We start from the raw sequence: 7113 nt of genomic DNA on the forward strand, positions 1-7113 counted from the left end.
AACTTTTTTTTTTCTATATAGGGCAAGACAGGAAATACTTTCGGCGTCGCGGGCCAGGCAGAATCTGTCGCAGCCGCTCAAGTCCACTGCCGTAGCACGCAAAAGCGGTCACACGCCAGACGCGAGGGAGAGAGTGTGGCTGGCCAATAACATCGGATTTACAAAAAACAGGTAGCAAGCGGGATTGGGCCTGAGGACCTCATTTTGCTCACCCATGTGGTCGAAGAGAGACACGCATACAGCTGGACAAAATGCCAATGAGAATCTCTCCCAAAGAGAGATGAATAAAGTGCCGCGCGGGCGACACCGGCAACGGCGGTAGAGTAAGACTCTGACAAGCGGGCACAAGTTTCGAATGCTAACGAGAAACGATATGCCATGGGATTTCACCCTGACATCAATGGAAATAATGTGAGTCGAGCGCTTAGGGGCACTTCGTGTAAGAATGATTTAATAGCAGCTGCTCAGAACAGGATTTTTTTCTTTTATTGCCTCAGTGCTTGGCGTGGCAAGCACTTTGTGCGACTGTCTGCGCTGTAAACGTTGGTTTCATTGTGTTAAGTCATGACTGCATATCTGGGTACACAGAGAGGTTCAGCCAGTTTTCTGGATCTTTCGCCCATATGCTGCCAAAAAGGAAGGGGCTACGGGTTCGCTATCTACAGTGGACCTGACTTTTTCTCCTTTTATGCAGATCATGTTTTGCTATATTGCTCGACAACATGTTACTGGTAAGCGTGCGTGCCATTCCCCCACCTAAAAAAGATAATCCGCATCGTTTGTTTTCTAGCTTCCTTTGAAATACCCTTTTTGAGAAATGAAAATACCATTCATTCTTTCGCCAAACAGCGAAGCCCCTCTAGGTTCTCGGACCTGGGACAATAATGGCAATACTTGGCCCCTGCTCGTCGATCTTATGGGGAGAGGAAATATGAACAAATTGCTATGCAATGTAACATATGCAACATTACCAAAAGACAAGTGCCAAAGGCTAGGGGGAGAAAAGATGGGAAAGCTTCCCGGAGGAGGCAACATGTGAGAAAGATTTTTGAAGATGAACAGGGGTTCACCAAACAGGTGGGGGGGGGGGACTGTGAAAATGTTATTTTTTTTCTTTTCTTAAGTTCCATAATTCAATTTCTAGGCTTGAGAGAGAGAGAGAGAGAGATTCTTAGCCTGCACTACAATGGAAGGAAATCACGTGTGCATATCATTGTCAGGAAATTCTATAGCTCAACATTTTTCTTAATGGGCTGAGTGGTCCTCATTCACAGGAGGATGTGGGCAATCCTGGGAACCCCTTGCAACAAACTGGAGTGGCAACAATTTACAGCTCACACCTCTGCCTGTCCACGGTTTGTAGTGTAGAACAAGGCATGGAATAGAGAGAAAGGAGAGAGCCGGATGGGCGGCCAGACAGTCTGGGGTGACGCGCAGCTCGGCTATCTACTAGCTGCGTGGCCCTGGGAGTGTGTCCACAGATGTTCCCTCCAGTTCCCTCCAGCCCTCACTCGGAACAATCCCTAAGCAGGACAGGGGCCGGTGCAAGACAGGTTTTGGAGAAACTTTCTTACAAATCCAAGACTTCCGAGGAAAACACTGGTTTACCATGGAAAATTAATAAATGGGTATTGTGGTTGAAGTGACAATGTGCACGTCCCACCCTCTCTCATTCTACGTGCCACCAAAACTACTCTTCTGGTTTTCCTCTAACCACTGCCGACTTCTCCTTCCAGCGAATCAAAGCCTGGGTGTTTTCTAAGGATCTGGCCTTCCATCCAAAAGTCATCAAAGAGGGTCAAGAGGTACAGACTTCCAGATGTAAAAGAAGTCGTCGGGATGTAACGTACAGCACGGTGACTCTAGCTAATAATAACGGTATCGCGTATTTGGAAGTTGCTAAGAGAGTACATCTTAAAAGTTTTCATCACAAGAAAAAAGGTTGTAACTGTGTGGTGACGGATGTTAACTAGACTTAGCGTGATGATCACTTCACAGTGGATACAAATGTGGAGCCGTGTCGCACGCCTGAAATGAATACAACGTTCTATGTCAATTACACCTCAATTGTTTAAAAAGCCATCCAGGCTGTTCATTCATTTCTCGTACAGCCTCTCTGAGAGCGACTCCCGGGCTTGTCCCTCGCAACGCCAGCTTTCTCCAGAAGCCCAGCTCAGCGCTGACGGTTCTCTGCTTCATTTACTGTAAATGCCCACCTTCAGAGTGCACCCCTCCTAGGTTTCGTCAGCCTCGCTCCCAAATCTGTCTGCCCTGCAAACCTCCTGGTGCTTCCATCGTCCCGATCACTACAAATCAGAAACTCGCCACACATTCGATCCCCCCTCTCTCTGGGGGAGGCAGAATACGTGGGCTCCAAAGACGGCCACATCCTAATCCCCGGAACCTGTATGTCAGGTTACAAGGCAAAGGGGAACGCAGGTTGCAGATGAAATCGAGCTTGCCACAGCTGAGCTGAATATGGGGGGCTCAGCCTGCATTATCCAGGCGGACTCGATGCAATCACCAGGGCCCTTCAATGTGGAAATGACCGGAGAAGAGCCGGTCGATAAGACGCAGAAAAGACTCGATGGCCCTCGCTTTGAAGATGGAAGGGCCACGAGTCAGGGAATGTGAGCCATTTCTAAAAGCTGCAAAAGGCAAACAGACTCTTCCCTCGTCCTCCCGGGGGGACGCAGGCCTGCAGACACCTGGACCTCCAGCGCTGTTGAAGCCAACACGTTGGTGGTCATTTGTTACAGCCTCAGTAAGAAGCCACACGCTCTCTTTCCCCCAGATCCAAATCGCTAGCCAAGGCATGTCCGTCTCAGTCCCTAGTTCTCTGATCGGTTTCTCTCTCTCTGCTCTCACTGCCTTCCGGGTTGATCCACATCGTCTCTCCTGCATTCCTAGACTATGACCCACCCTCCCCACCCCCACAAACACACAAAAACAAAACACAAACAACCACCTCCTAACATGATTTCTTCCCTCCAATCTTTTGTCCCTCAGTTTCATCTCGGCCACATGCTTCTGGCACCAACAGCTTCTTCCTGTCGCTTCCCTTAAAGGCTCAAACACAGAGCAGCGCCCAGCTGCCCAAAGCACGAGTCCTGACGGACGCCTTATCTCCTGTCTCACAGCCATGGCCAAGGTCCCAAACCGCTCCTTCAGCCTGATTCCCACGCGCTCACCTCCCATCCCAGGAACTGGCACTATCGGCTGCTCTTAGCAACTGCCTTTGCTTCTCTTCCTAGCACAGATCATTTTTTCCTTTGGGAGATTGCTTTGTGTTTCGTGTTTATTTTCTTGTTGTTGTTTTCTGGTTTTTTAAGATGATGGACAGCAGGACCCCGTAGAGACCTCAAGAACCCTGGCCACTGTTGTTTTGGAGATTTCGTATTCAACAAAGAAGGATTGTCTTACAAGATGGCTATACATAGCGTGATGGGTCTTAAATGTTTACAATTAACAAAGTAAAGCTTTTAGGTGAAAACCACAAAGCCAGCGGTCACTATCATATTTACAAAGGAACCAGAATATTCATTTGAAGATCTTAATTCCTACTCCCGAAATCATTATTGCATTATATACGCAAACTCATTTGTATGTAAATTAAAACAAATAATTTTAAAAAATAAATAAAGTTACAGGATTCCTCCCATTCTTTCAGTACAGTCGGATCAGCTCTGGGACCGACGGGGCGTGCATATGCGCGCGCGCACAGACACACACACACACACACACACAAATCTCACACGGAGATAACACTCCTCGTCTACATTTGAGGCCAATAACGAACAGGTGGCCTGAGCCAAATGCCCACCTACTCCTCGAAATCCCCATTGCTAACCCTGGATGTCAGGAGGCTCACGCCTTGTGGGCTGAAGGAAAGTTAATCAACAGAGAGATGGACAGCTGGCAGCGAGGGCTGCGGGGATGATCGAACCTTGGCACCAGGTGATGGCTAAGGTGGTCTGGCTGAACCAGCTGCCTGGGCAGGTAGAACTCACCCCAGGAAGAGGACTTCCCTGGGGGGAAAAGGGCTTTCTTTGGTCCAAGGTGAGGGATCTGGGTGGGGGGAAGCAGACTGGAGAAGGTCCCCAGTAGAAGAGAACGGACAGCAGGACTTAGTTCAGGTACAAGGTTGGGGGCTGAGAAGGGAAATGGGGGACTCAGGGCGGGCGCCCTAAAAGATTACTGTTACAGGCCAGCAAGATGGAAGATCTGTTCCGCCTCCTCCTTTAAAGCGAGGGAGAGGCAGAGCTCTCGTCCGGGCAAGCCAACGCAAAAACAACATTTAACCTTGCCTGCCTGTGCAGTCACAAGCTTCGCCATCATCCCGCTTGCTTGCTCATGTTAGAATTTCACAACCGTATTCCTTGTCGTCTCCCCCAACTCCTGGTGGGGCACAGAGAAGGTCACCTACAGCCCAAAGGAACACCCAGTACCCCTGTGAAGACGACACGCGTTGCACGGCTTCATCCGTGGCCAAAGTCAGTGAGCGGGCTTCCCAGTCCGAAATCCCCAGAGTATGGAAGGTTCACCCAGGGACTCAAGAAGTGAATAAGGAGATATTTGATTGCCGGCACGTCGACCATGAGTTCTTTAATTCCAAATTTCTCTTAACAGAGTNATCTCTCAGTGCTTCCCTACAGGCATTCCCTGCCATGCCTGCAAACTCCATGAACAATAATCATTTTTCTAATTATGAAATAGAGCATGCATTCCGGCCACCAGAAATTTTACTTTCAGTCTCACTTTGTACAGCTCCGAAGGCCATCACTCGGAGAGAAATTCATGAGTCACTAGACCAAGGGATAAACTTGGATACCAACCCCGGGTGGCCTATGGTCAACTGTTACTACCAGGTGGCTCTCAGCCACTGCCCAGACGATTCCCAAGGCACTTCCTCTGATTTTTTTTTTTCCCCTAAATATCCTCTGGGGTGTGGAACCTAAGCGTGATGCTAAATTTACCAAAACATGACTGAGCTGACATACACACCACCTGAACTGTACAAATATTATGCCAATTCACAAAAAAAAAAAATGGTTTAAGGGGGGGAAACCCCTTGCAAGTGTTGTGAATAACAGCATCCTGGATCCTATGAATAAATTTCCTTTAAAGCACCCTCCATTTTGGAACCATGATCAAGTCAATTTCCTATCCCCTCTTCACAGGGGTCATGAAGATTCAGTGGACTTCTTGCCATTTGGATTTTTGCTATGACTTCATCCCTGTTCTAGAACCACATTTGAAATTTTTTTTTTTTTTTTTTAAGAACCATGGAATGCTGTTTTTATCTTGGATCACAAGAAACATGGACTTTCAGAGGACTCAAAACTTTGGAACTGGGAAACTTTGGAAATTAACCTGCGTTAATAGAAACTGGATGCTATATTCAAGGTGACTCCACCACAAATAGACTGTTTTCAATAACACGATACAAGCACCCGATGTCTGCACATTCAGCCGTGGTTTCGGATTTAGCTCTGAGTTATCAAAACTACAGAACAAACACCCCACCCGAACGCTCCTTCGCTGATTAGCACCCTGGCTGATTGGAGACACGGGGGGCAAGTCAGTAAATGTGCAATAAAACTGGGGCAAGAAGCTATGCACAGGGGAGGGTGAGATCCGATTGGATTTAACAGCATTCTGAAAGACTGGAAATGGATATGACAACAGAGGCAGAGAGCAGTCAAAATGCAGAGTGGCTCTTAAAGCAACAGTACAAATAACACACGAGCAGGAACAGGTGGAAAAAAGAAAAGCGGTCCTATAACATTCTAGAAGTAATGCCTCTGAAATATCACTGTGGTTAACCTCCGACTGTCAGCACCCTCAAATTCGTTCACTTTATCAGCGACAGACGACTAAGGATTTCTGCCAACCGAATTTTAAGGGACCAGAGGGACGGACTGGAAAAAAAAATGACATGCAGATAAACGCTGAGGCCCCCCAGTCTCCAGTTTTAAGCAACTCATTAATACGACAGATATTTTTAATAACTTGCCACTTCATCTTTATTTATTCCGAGGGGTGCTTAAGTTAAAACGTTTGACCTGACACGGAAAGTGAGAAACAGGGAAGACTTTGAATTTCACCAAATACCCACCTGGTGGAATTCATGCAGATTGAATTAAACTGTTCACAAAACCTTTCTCTATACTTCCACATCTGTCCAGAGTGTGCTCGGTTTTTAGTAATTGGATCTCTTGGATATTCTTTAAAATAATCACATACTCTCTTGACCATGCAGCCTGATTAATAATGAATGAACATTCCTGAAAAGAATCATTTGGAAGCTTAGCAGATGCCTTTGGGGACATGAAGGCTTTAATGATAAAAATTAAGGAGAAACGGGAGCTAGGTCACACTGTCTGGTTATTTTAATTGAAACCTAGTCTTCCAAATTTACTTAACAGAATGCTTAAATACACCTTCTGGAGTTCATTTACACAAGCAGACAAGAAAAAAGACACCAATGACAATGCAAGAAAAAAAGCAATCCTGATTTCTCAAGGACCAACCGCCCGATCCGCTCTATCTGAAGAGTAAAGAACACCCCCACGACCGTCTCAGAAATGCAACTTGTTCTACTGAAAAGACTGCTAAATAGGTTAAAAACAGGAAATAGCACATTTGTTCTCAAGAGTTCTTTTAGCATCGCTCCAGATTCTTACAAACAGATCCACCTCGAATACCCACCAATGGACTGCACCCTAGTTCTTGTTGAAGAAACATCGCCGTAGGCAGAGGACGGGGACCCACGAAACGACAGACAGGCCACCGAGACCAGATGGCGGGTGGCAGGCAGTGCCGGAGCAGTCCTGTGTGTCTGGGAGAGCGTCAACAGTGAAACACAACAGGAAAATCGACGCGACAATTCCAGGAAGGCCAGCTCCACCTGGTCCACCCCGCCAGGGCTGCCGGAGTTGAAGAATCAAAACTCCCAGCTTCCAGCTGCCTTCTGCACAGACCCCGCCGTGGCGTCCCTGTGCCCTCGCCCACGCCACGTTCAACTCGAGCCAAATGAAAAGGCGGCTCGGGGCAGATTAACACCCACTGCCTCGTCCCCGAAAAAACGACGACTTGGCACTGCGATCTGTA

The 7113-nt window shown here is 47.4% G+C and overlaps 1 protein-coding gene across 1 annotated transcript in view; it reads right to left on the minus strand.

The window, feature by feature from the left end:
* Window positions 1–6802, minus strand: part of MID1 (midline 1) — a 113731-nt gene extending 106929 nt beyond the window's left edge. The window contains exon 1 of the mRNA XM_077761399.1: window positions 6712–6802. The gene's annotated coding sequence lies outside the window, so the exon portion shown is untranslated. The remainder of the gene's footprint in view (window positions 1–6711) is intronic.
* Between the last annotated feature and the right edge of the window lie 311 nt (window positions 6803–7113).

Source organism: Crocuta crocuta, unplaced genomic scaffold, assembly GCF_008692635.1.
Source record: "Crocuta crocuta isolate KB4526 unplaced genomic scaffold, BGI_CrCroc_1.0 scaffold224, whole genome shotgun sequence".
Lineage (NCBI taxonomy): Eukaryota > Metazoa > Chordata > Mammalia > Carnivora > Hyaenidae > Crocuta > Crocuta crocuta.